The sequence below is a fragment of the Rhinolophus sinicus genome, chromosome 2 (assembly GCF_057876585.1).
Source record: "Rhinolophus sinicus isolate RSI-liver-muscle chromosome 2, RSI-T2T, whole genome shotgun sequence".
In the NCBI taxonomy this organism is placed as follows: Eukaryota; Metazoa; Chordata; class Mammalia; order Chiroptera; family Rhinolophidae; genus Rhinolophus; species Rhinolophus sinicus.
In genome coordinates, this window is record NC_142502.1 from 113,725,699 (window position 1) to 113,738,318 (window position 12,620).

The window sequence follows — 12,620 nt, forward strand, 5'->3', positions numbered from 1 at the left end:
AGGTGCATGTGTATTGATTCTCCCACACCCAGGTGAGCCGTGCTGACTCACTTCTATGACAATTGATTTATCACAGCTGGAACCTCTGAGGTCTAATTAAATTCTGTGTTTTTCCATGGCAATCACTGAAGGTCCTTGATAGAAAAAGTTTACACATCTGAAATTTGTTTTCTTTTAAATAAAAGTGTGTTGACTCCTTTCCAACTTTAAAACTCCTCCCTCAACTTCTCCAAATGGTACCTGTCCAGACTACAGAGATAGCAGGCTAGTCTGGTATGCCAGGATGCATTGGTGGGGTTATTTTTCAGAAAGTTACCTGCTCCGACTTGCTCTTATTTCCAGTCTGTTTTAAAGCCAGCCTTTGGACACACAACCTTTGCTGGGTAACCAGGAGACGCTAAGCGTAAATGTTGTTTGCCGTCAAGCACATCCTGGAGAACTCCAACCATCCCCAAGAAGGTCAGAGGGGTCCAATTGAAACCTTGTACTGAGTGGTATTGAGTCCGACTTTTTCTCTGCTGCACACCAACACTCAGCAAACCAGTCACCCCGCTTCTCTACCCTGTGGCTTGTCCCTTGGGGACACCAGAACTCAAGGCTCCAGGTGGACCTGGACTTGCAATCTCAATGGCAGGGTCTGCTGTGACACTTGCAAAGTCAGAACACACTTAAGGCACGAGAATCTGTGCCGAAACAAGTACTAAAGTGTTACAAAGCTATGAAAACAGATGAGTGTCATGGTAAGCCTCATTTACAAAACGAAAATGTTGGTACATCTTGCCTCCATCAGGGAACCTCGGGCCCCTAAACTTGTTCCTTCATAAGAATTACCCGAGCCTCCCGTGCGGCTGCCTCTAAGTTCTCACTGTACCTGGGCTGCTCTCATCAGCGGGACAGAGGATGCCATACACTTGAAAAGGGTAAGAAATACATTGGCACCCCAACTTCAGATCTGCACCTGAGGGGCGAGTCCCCAAAACCTCTAGCTTTGGAAGCCAACAGGGCATGCATCCACATGACCGACACAGATTCTGCACCCCAGGGTCCAGCGCAAACACAGCCAACTGAAACGTGCCCAGATTTTGCATGATGGAGGCTTATTTGCTTATGTTAAAGCATTGGCCTGAGGGGCAGGCCTCTTAACACATCCATGTACCTACTGCAGTACTCTCCAAAGATAGGCACCATCTTTATCCCTCTCTTTCACTCCCAAGTCACCAGTGTCTCCCAGAAAGGTGCTTTTATGCTTATCTGGTGCCCAAATTTTTGTGGCCGCTGCCCAGGGAACACCTCTCGATCCCCTGGCCCTGGTCACCAGAGTGGCTTTCATCCATGGGCCCCACAGGACTGTAACAAACAGAAGTAGTTCTTCACTGGCTATCACTGTGGGGCACAGCAGAGAGGCCACAGACTGAGGTGCCAGGCTTTCTGTAAAAGTGGCCTATTAGCTCATTGTCATAGCTGTGGCCTGAGGGTCAGGCCTCTACACATCTAGGGGCCAACTATAATCTGCAGGCTGGGGAGGACAGCTGGGGCCCACCTCTGTGCTCTCCTGCCTTGCCCCAGGTCATCACGTCTCCCAGGAAGGAGTTTGTGTACACATCTGGCACCCCAGCTTTTGTGTCTGTTGCACAGAGGACACTTCCTTGCTAGCCTGGCTCTGGTGCCAATGAGGATTGTGTTCACGGGTTCAACATGAGGATAGGAAATAGTTCTTACCTGGCTATCCGTGCAGAGGGAAGAGACAAAAATGCCCATCTCACCGTCTTCCACTGAAAGAGGTATATTTGCATACTTTAAAAAGCTGCTGCCTGCGGGTATGGTTTCCAGTCAGCCTGAATCTAGGTACTGACTGAAATCCTTTCCCCCTCCCCATGCCCCCCACTTTGGGCACACTATCAACCACTGCAAGCCACCAAAAATAAAGTAGGCTGTGTGGACAGTCACGCAGGGTTGAAAGACAATATAGAAGTAGGGCATGGTTGAATAATAAGCTTCATCTCCTGTGCTAGGCTACTCCTACAAGACTGGGAGAGGTGACTGTTTTATCTAATGTGCAGAAACCACAGAGAGTCAAAGAAAATGAAGAAACAAAGTAATATGTCCCAAATGAAAGAACAAGATAAAACCTCAGGGGGAAAAAATACCTTAATGAAATGGAGATAAGTGAGTTACCTGATAAAGAGTTCAAAATAATGGTCACAAAGATTGTTCACCCATTCTTCTCCTGAGCACAGTGAACAAGTAAGAATTTCAACAAAGATAGAAAATACAAGAAAGTACAAAAGTAGAAGTTACAGAGCTGAAGAACACAATGACCAAACTGAAAAGTACACTAAAGTGGTTCAACAGCAGACTAGATGAGACGGCAGAAAGGATCAGTGAACTTGAAAACAGGGCACCACTCACCCAGTCAGAGCAGCAAAGAGAAAAAAGAATAGCTTAGGGGACTTAGGGGACAACATCAAGGACACCAGCATTTGCATTACAGGAGCCTTAGAAGGAGAAGGGGGAAGCGGGCAGAAAACTTATTTGAAGAAATAATTGCTGAAAACTTCCCTAACTTAGGGAAGGACACACAGATCCAGAAATCTCATAGATTTCCAAATAAAATAAGAGAGCAACAACAAGACACATTATAATTAAAGTGTCGAAAGTTAAAGACAAGGAGAAATATTAAAAGCAGCAAAACAACTTATTACATAAAAGGAAACCCCCAAAAGACTATCACAGATTTTTCAGCAAAAAATTTGCAGGCCAGAGGGACTGGCAAGATATAGCCAAAGTGCTGAAAGGAAAAAATTGCCAAGAATACCCAGCAAAGTTGTCCTTCAGAATGGAAGGAGAGAGAAAAAGTTTCCAGAGCAGCCAAAGCTAAAGGACTTTATCACTACTAGACAGGCCTTACAAGGCATGTTAAAAGGCATTTCAAGATTACTGATTAGTAATAGGAAAACCTATGAAAGTACAAATCTCACTGGTAAAGGTAAATACAGGGGTGCCAAGAAAATGTATACACATTTTAAGAAAGGAAAACTCTTAAAATTGTAATACTCAATATATACCGATAACAATATATATACCAAATACAAGTCACGCTTGACTTCTGCAGTTACAAGTGGTGCTCAAAGTGGTTACCATCAGCGTCCAGACACTTCTGATTATGGCGAACTACTGCTTGAGCAACATTAACCAAAGTGTCCACTTGCATACATTTTTTGGTACCCCCTATACATAGTAAAATTCAGAATAATCTAATGTTGTATAATGGTGGGTTAAAAGGTTAAAAGATGAAAGTAGTAAAAACTATAATTTGTTATTGGACACATAAGATAAAAATATGTGTTGTCACACAGCAGCCTAGCAGACTGTCCCCCCATGTCTTTCCTTAAGGAAAGAAGAGTCTGTGAGACTCTGCATCTCTGGGACTGTATATTTCTCTCTACTTAGTCTCCAAAAGAGGGTTTGCAGCCAATGACGAGTAAGATTCCCCACAGGGGGGAGCAACTCAAGCCAGGCAGAACCCCATGGAGACCCCTGATGAGCTGCCTTAGAAAGATCTGGGAAGGGGCCTTGCCTCCCCTTCCCCCTGCCTGGGAAAAGCGGCTGCTGACTCTGGCTTTCTCCTATCATCTAATTGGGAGAAAAGTCTTTAGAGCAATAAGATTAAACTCTCTCTGTTCAGCTCTGTAAAACAATTTCGACATATGATATATGTCCCTTAAGGGAGTCGCATACCTCACCTCAAGGACTTTCTGCTTCGGCTGTTTGGAGACCAACATAATTGGTTTGGGTTGTTTCTGTAATGTGATAAATGAGTCTCACAGACCGTGTCAGAAACAATGCTACTCCCTTGTATGCTTATCAATAAAAACCACCAGTCAGCTTGATTCTGGGCTCCAGTCTTTCATGACTGTGAGGCCCCTGGCCTTCTGAGATTTAACTTCATTAAGTCTCTGTTTCTTTCTTTCTTAAAAACATAACCCAAAGCCGCCCCTTCTTTCACCCTCACTGCCCGTGTTGCTCTAGACATGACAAATATGTAAATTGCAACATCAAAAACAAAAATATTGGGCCGGCCCAGTGACTCAGGCGGTTAGAGCTCCATGCTCCTAACTCCGAAGGCTGCCGGTTCCATTCCCACATGGGCCAGTGGGCTCTCAACCACAAGGTTGCCAGTTCAATCCCTCGACTCCCGCAAGGGATGGTGGGCAGCGCCCCCTGCAAATAGCAACAGCAACTGGACCTGGAGCTGAGCTGCGCCCTCCACAACTAAGACTGAAAGGACAACAACTTGACTTGGAAAAAAGTCCTGGAAGTACACACTGTTCCCCAATAAAGTCCTGTTTAAAAAAATAAATAAATAAATAAATAAATAAATAAATAAATAAATAATAAAATAAAATAAAATAAATAAATAAAAAACACTTAAACAGAAGTTAAAAATTTAATTTAAAAAAGTGTTGGGAGGGGGAGTAAATATGTAGAGCTTTAGAGTGTGTTCAAATTAAGTTGTTATCAACTTAAAATAGCCTGTTATAAATATATGTGGTTTTATATAAGTCTCATCGTAACAACAAAGCAAAAGCCTATAGTAGAGACACAAAAGATAAAGAGAAAGGAATCTAAGCATATCAGTACAGAAAATCATAAATCAAAAAGGAAGACAACAAGAGAAGAAAGGAACAAAGGAATCACAAAACAGCCAGAAAATGAACCAAGATGGTGCAGTAGGTAAACACTATGTTTACCTTCTCTCACAACCACATCAAAATTACAATTAATCTACAAAACAACCATTATTGAGAATCTCCTAAAATCAAGCTGAACTGAAGCCTTTCAACGAAGGATGCTCAGAAGAAGCCACCTCCAGACTGGTAGGAAGGACAGAGATGTAGAACTGGTCCCACATGTGACCATTAAAGACTGGGAGGCCTATTTCAGCTGCAGGGGTCCCCCCCAACCCCTAGAGGAGCAAGAGATCCCAGTTCCACCCCAGCCCAGGGTTCCAGTGCCAGGGAAAGAGGTCCCCATAATTTTTGGTTGCGAAAACTAGCAGAGATTGTGACTGTATGAGACTGAGTGTGGCTGCACTCACAGGCGCTCCTCTTAAAGAGACCATGCACGAACTTAACCCACCAATGGAATCACTCGCTCTGAGCTACAGTGCTGGAGCAGCAGCTAGAGCGGCAGCAGGGACAAATGGTGGGGCATTGAGTTGTCTGGCTTGGGACAGGGCCTGGAGAGGCAGCTTTCTCCTGGACGGGGGAGCTGGTGGAGGCCATTGTTTCTTTGTTGAGCGCTCCCCCTTCCCAGAGTGTGGACGCAAGCAGCCTTTAGTTCTCCATGCCCTGGCAATTTGAGACCTGGCCCCACCCAACTTTCGGGCACACCCAGGCTGCTTTCAGTGGCTTTTTCATGCAGACCCCCTGCCTTGGCTCAAACTGCACTTTCCTAGGGTCTCTCAAAGGTTTACGGAACCCAGACAAGCAACATCTGGCTTGAGCATGTCCTGTACTTCTGGCTGAGCAGCCCTAAGCCGGCACTAGTGGCAGCCAGCCTTGGTTGGCAGCTTGGCCTCTCAAGGCGTTTCCAAGCACAGCACGGTGGCAGCCATCTGCGGATTTCTTTCTGGTTCCCACTGGCTGGGGAGCAGTGGTGCACAGGCTGTAGCTGAATTAGACATACAGCAGATCCCTTCCAAGGTGGTCCTGGGGCTGGCACCTCCAGTGGCCAGCTTCAAAATGAGCTGGGCATCACCCAGCCACCTCCAAGTATGACACACCCAAGGGGCAGACTGGGCAGGCACCAGAGTCCTGATGAGGCAGATCCTGCTCTGTAGGGTCAGCCCCTGCACAACAACTCTTCCACTGTAATCAAGGCCAGTCCTCACAAACAGTGAGTCCGAGGGTCAGCCCCTCCCATTGATGTGCAATTATCAACCAAGGCTTAACTGCAAGAGGAGGGCACACACAGCCCACTAAGGGACACACCTGGAGCACCCAGCTCAGGTGACCAGGGAGACTGTGCCACTGAGCCCCACAGCACACCTACTACATAAGGCCACTCTACTAAGACCGAGACATAGCAGTCCTACCTAATACATAGAAACAAACACAGGGAGGCAGCCAAAATGGGGAGACAAAGAAACATGTCCCAAATGAAAGAACAGAACAAAGCTCCAGAAAAAGAACTAAGCAAAACAGAGACAAGCAATCTATCAGACGCAGAGTTCCAAACACTGGTTATAAAGATGCTCAGTGATCTCAGGGAGAACTTCAATAGAGAAATAGGAAGCATTAAAATGGAGATGGAAATCATAAAAAAGAACCAGTCAGAAATAAAGGCTACAATAATGGAAACGAAGAATATTTTACAGGGAATCAACAGTAGAGATGAAGCAGAGGATCCAACCAGCGATGCAGAAGATAAGGTAGCAAAAAACACCCACCAGAACAAAAATAAAAAAGAATCCAAAACATTGAGGAGAGTTTAAGGGCCCTCTGGGACAATATTAAGCATACTAACATTCGCATTATAGTGATGTCGGTGATGTTGGATCTGCTGGCAGTTTCTGAGTGTGGGCCGGGATCGTGTCTCGTGAGGCCGAAGAATGGAAACACAGACCAGGGAGAGGCAAAAAGTTTTAAAAAGAGGATAGTTTATTAGAGGCCGGAGAAGAGGTTGCAGCTCCCGAGCAGGAGGGGGTCCCAAATGGGGGGTGCCCCATGACTGAGGCAAAAGCTCTTACTTTTATTTTGTTTATTTATTTTTTAAAGGATTTTATTGGGGAAGGGGAACAGGATTTTATTGGGGAACAGTGTGTACTTCCAGGCCTTTTTTCCAAGTCAAGTTGTTGTCTTTTCAGTCTTAGTTGTGGAGGGCACAGCTCAGCTCCAGGTCCAGTTGCTGTTGTTAGTTGCAGGGGGCGCAGCCCACCATCCCTTGCGGGAGTCGAACCGGCAACCTTGTGGTTGAGAGGACGCGCTCCAACCAACTGAGCCATCTGGGAAGCAGCTCAGCTCAAGGTGCTGTGTTCAATCTTTAGTTGCAGGAGGCGCTGCCCACCATCCCTTGCAGGACTCGACGAATCAAACTGGCAACCTTGTGGTTGAGAGCCCACTGGCCCATGTGGGAATCGAACCGGCAGCCATTGGCGTTAGGAGCATGGAGCTCCAACCACCTAAGCCACTGGGCTGGCCCCAGCTCTTACTTTTATACCTTCCCTTGCCTGCTTGGGGAAGGGGAGCTGTTTGAAGAAGGCAACTTGTTTGAAGAAGGGAACTAGCACCTTCTAATGAAATTCATCTACCACGTTTGTTCTGCTTGCCCAACCTAAAGGAATTAGCAAAGTAACCCACTCTTATCTATCAGATCTGCTCCGTTTGTCAGGCCAAAATGAATTTTATGATTAACCTCAGGCCATGCTACATTATGTCCTGGAGCGAAGGAGTGATATCAAAACCTGAAGTTTTAGGATATAACTGTCTTTGTTTATTCTACCAGGGACCTCCCTGTCTACCTAAGGACATGCTAACTCTCCTGTATCAATAGGGGTACCAGAAGGAGAAGAGAGAGAGCAAGAATTTGAAAACCTATATGAAGAAATAATGACAGGAAACTTCCCTAACCTGGTGAAGGAAATAGACATACAAGCCCAGGAAGCACAGAGTGTCCCAAACAAGATAAGCCCAAAGAGGCCAACACTGAGACACATCATAATTAAAATGCCAAAGGTTAAAGACAAAGAGAGAATCTTAAAACGCAGCAAGAGAAAAGCAGTTAGTTACCTACAAGGGAGCCCCCATAAGACTGTCACCTGATTTCTCAACAGAAACTTTGCAGGCAAGAAGGGAGTGGCAGGAAATATTCCAAGTGATGAAAAGCAACGACCAAGATTGCTCCACCCAGCAAGTCTGTCACTTAGAATTGAAGGACAGGTAAGGAGCTTCCCAGACCCAAAAAAAAAAAAAAAAAGCTGAAGCAATTCATCACTACCAAACCAGTATTACAAGGACTCTTAGAGGGATTTCTTTAGGATGGGAGAGGGGATTAACAGGGAAGGGATTAAGAAGTACAAATTGGTTATTACACAGTAGCCATGGGGATGTAGGGTATAGCATAAGGAATATAGTCAATAATATTGGGTACTAGATCTATCAGGGTGATAGATGGGAATGGGGTTAGGGGCAGGATGAAAAAGGTGAAGGATTAAGAAATACAAATTGGGGCAGACGGGTGGCTCAGTTGGTTAGAGTGTGAGCTCTGGGCAACAGGGCTGCCAGTTCGATTCCCACAAGGGCCAGCGAGCTGCACCCTCCGCAACCAGAATGAAGTCAATGAGCTGCCGCTCAGCTCCCGGGTGGCCAGATGGCTCAGTTGGTTGGAGCGCAGGCTCTCAACCAGAAGGTTGCGGGTTCAACTCCTCGACTCCCACAAGGAATGGTGGGCTGCACCCCCTGCAACTAGCAACAGCAATTGGACCTGGAGCTGAGCTGCACCCTCCACAACTAAGATTGAAAGGACAACAACTTGACTTGGAAAAAGTCCTAGAAGTATACGCTGTTCCAGAAGTACACTCTGTTCCCCAATAAAATCCTGTTCCCCTTCCCCAATAAAATCTTTTTAAAAAAATGAAAAGAAAAGAAACAAAGACAAATTGATAGTTAATGCAGAATGGGGAATATAGTCAACAATGTTGTAAGGATCATGTAAGCTGCCAGATGGGAACTGGACTTATCAGATCACATCATAGACTGTGTAGATGCCTGACCAATGAGCTGTACACATGAAGTAGAAAATATTGAATGTCAACTATAACTAAATATATAGGTATGTATAGTCACAGGATGTGGAGTACAACATAGAGAAGATAGTCGACGGTACTGTAGCAGCTGTAAGATGTCAGGGGTAGTAGCTTGGGGGGGGTCATCACTTTACAAGGGGTCTAAATGTCTAACTATTATGTGGCTTTGTACACATGAAACTAATAAAAATAACCCCTCCCCCAAAAAACCAACCAGAAAACAATCAACTAAATTGCAATAAGTACAGACCTACTGATAATTATTTTAAAGGTAAATAGACTAAATGCTCCAATCGAAAGACATAGAGTGGCTGAATGGAAAAAACAAAAAACAAAAACAGATCCATCTATATGCTACCTACTAGAGACTCACTTCAGATGTAAGGACCCACACAGACAGAAGTGAAGGGATGGAAAAAGATATTTCATGCGAGTGGAAACCAAAAGAAAATTGGGGTGGTTTTACTTATATCAGACAAAAAAGATTTTAAGACAAACACTATAAAAAGAGGCAAAGAAAGTCATAATGGTACAGGAGTCAATCCAACAAGAGTACATAATATTTGTAAATATTTATGTGCCTAAATATATAAAATAAATATTAAAAGACATAAAGGGATAAATAGACAAATAAAATAATATAGGGGAATTTAATATCCCACTTTCATCAATAAATAGATCATCCAGACAAAAAAAATCAATGAGAAAACATTGGCCTTAAACAGCACATTAAGTCAAATGAACTTAACAAAAATTAACAGAACATTCCATCCAAAAGCAAGAGAATACACATTCTGCTCAACTGTATATTGAATATTCTCCAGGCTAGATCCTATGTTAGGCCACAAAAAAACTCTTTATAAATTTAAGAAAACTGAAATCATATCTAACCACAGTGGTATGAAACAAGAAATCAGTTACAAGAAGAAAACTGGAAATTTCAAAAATATGTGGAGATTATACAACATGCTACTGAATAAGCAATGGGTCAAAGAGGAAATCAAAAGAAAAATTTTGAAAATTCGTTAAGAAAAATGAAAATAAAAATACAACATACCAAAACTTATGGAACGCAGCCAAAGCTGTTGTAAAAGGGAAGTTCAAGTGATAAAGGCCTACATCAAATAAACAACCTAACTTTATGCCTCAAAGAAACTAGAAAAAGAAGAACAAGTAGAGCCCAGAGTTAAGAGGAAAGGGGGTAAATAACAAAGATCAGAGTGGAAATAGATGATACATGTTGCGACCTGCACAACACAAGCCGCGGGAAGGCGAGGGAGGCAGCGAGGGTTAAACTATAATAAAGAGACAGAGAGTCAATACAGTTAAATCACAGAGGACCAAGGGACTCGCAGCCTCAAGAGACTGGAGCCCCGAATCGGGTCACTGACAGTATTTATTAATTACAAACAATGAGCATCACATGATTAGAGGCAGGGTCGGTGAAACTCTTACACCATTTCAAAAAAATGATTTCAATACCCAATTATTTGTCCCAAAGCAGCCGAAGCATATCGTCCCAAGATGACTAAGGTGCGGTATGCACCACCCTGCGGGAGAGAGTCTCTTGTGGTGAAACTGTCCCATGAGCTGAGCAGAAAGCTTGATCTCATCGCTCTAATGGGCCTCTCTCACAATAAGGTGAGAGGGAGTGGCAGAGGCAAGCAGCAACTTCCCACAAGAACAAGAGGAAGGAGGGGCAAGGCTCCTTTTTATTATTTCTTATTACAGCTCATTGGGGTCTCAACGGGGTCCCGTCTGGCTTGAGTTGTCCCTCCCGCGAGGAATCTTACTCGTCTCTGACCGCAGACCCTTCTCTTGAAGACCAGATGGAGAGACTCAGGATATTAAACTCAATCCCAGAGAGGCACAGTCCCACAACTTCTTCTTTCCTTAGGGAAAGGTTGGGGGGGCAGATGGTTAGGCTGCTGTGTTACCACATCTCCCCCTTTTTGTTTTTGTAGTGTGAGAAGCACAGACCGTGCCTTCTCTTCATTTAATGCCCTTTGGAGGGAGGCCTGTCTGCGTCCGAAGACTAAACAAAACAAACAAAATATAACAATTAATACAGCAATAATACCAAACAACCCACCACCCAAATTTTTTATCCAATTAACAGGATTTAAGGTGGAGAGTCTCTCTGCAGCAGCAGACAGGATATCTTCTCCTGGGAGAAGTTGGAGCTTAGCACTAGACATTTGATCAACTTCCTGTTGTAACTGAACAATATCTAGAGTGAGATTAGGCATATGTCCTAAAAGGTGAGTGCAAACTTCATTCCAAGGGGTACATGTTTGATTATAAGCAAATGGGGTTACACAATAAGTGGTTATATTCCAATCACATTTAAGAGTAATCATCGTATGCAAATTTTCCAATTGATCACCAAGAAAAACAACAGTAGTTTCTAAATCAGTTAATCTAACATTAATTTCTTGATCTATCCTAACTTGTTGATTCCAGGTTTTACTAGCATTTTCATGCCATTTTTGTACAAATTCAGTGGTTTGAACAGTTTGATGAAGAGCAACACCAGAAACAGCAGCAACAGTGGTCACAGCAATTATTCCCATAATAGCAGCAATTAACAATCCAGTAAATCTTTTGGTTCTATGTACAATCTTATGAAGCAATTGAAGAACAATATGAACAGCGGGAGAGCCCCCCCACACCCTCAGGGCTTGGACAGGAATCCACAGACCCCGTCTTTTTCTTAAAATCATAACTTTATCTACAGAAGAATTATAAATTGAAGAATCAATACAGGTATACAAACGACGTTGAAAGCATTCAACAATACTAAGAGAATTTTCTACAGTAAATTTTCCTACCAAAAAAACACAAGGAATTTTAAGACACACTTGTAAATTAAGCATCTGTGTCTTCTCAAATCTAAAGGTATATTGTTTATCATTATCTTTGGTTAAATTTCCATTCCAAATTTTTTTTTTTTTTGACTTGCTGTTATTTATTTATTTATTTATTTTTATTAAATTTATTGAGGTGACAATTGTTAGTAAAATTACATAGATTTCAGGTGTACAATTCTGTATTACATCATCTATAAATCCCATTGTGTGTTCATCACCCAGAGTCAGTTCTCCTTCCATCACCATATATTCGATCCCCCTTACCCTCATCTCCCACCCCCCACCCCCCACCCCCCTTACCCTCTGGCAACCACCAAACCATTGTCTGTGTCTATGAGTTTCTGTTTCTCATTTGTTTGTCTTGTTCTTTTGTTGTTTTTTATTTATATACCACATATCAGTGAAATCACATGGTTCTCTGCTTTTTCTGTCTGACTTGTTTCGCTCAGCATTACTCTCTCAAGATCCATCCATGTTGTCACAAATGTTCCTATATCATCTTTTCTTACTGCCGAATAGTATTCCATTGTGTACATATACCACAACTTCTTCATCCATTCATCTATCGAAGGACATTTTGGTTGTTTCCATGTCTTGGCCACTGTAAACAAAGCTGCAATGAACATTGGAGCACACGTGTCTTTATCTCTAAATGTTTTCAGATTTTTTGGGTAGATACCCAGGAAAGGGATTGCTGGGTCATATGGCAATTCTATTCGTAATTTTTTGAGGAACCTCCACACCGCCTTCCATAACGGCTGCACCAGTCTGCATTCCCACCAACAGTGTATGAGGGTTCCTTTTTCTCCACAGCCTCTCCAACATTTGTTACTATTTGTCTTGTTGATGATGGCCTCCATTCCAAATTTTAATTGGACCTAGGGCTAAGGCTACTTTCCACAAGGTCTTTTGAACTGGACCCCGAATAGGAGTAATCATTTTCA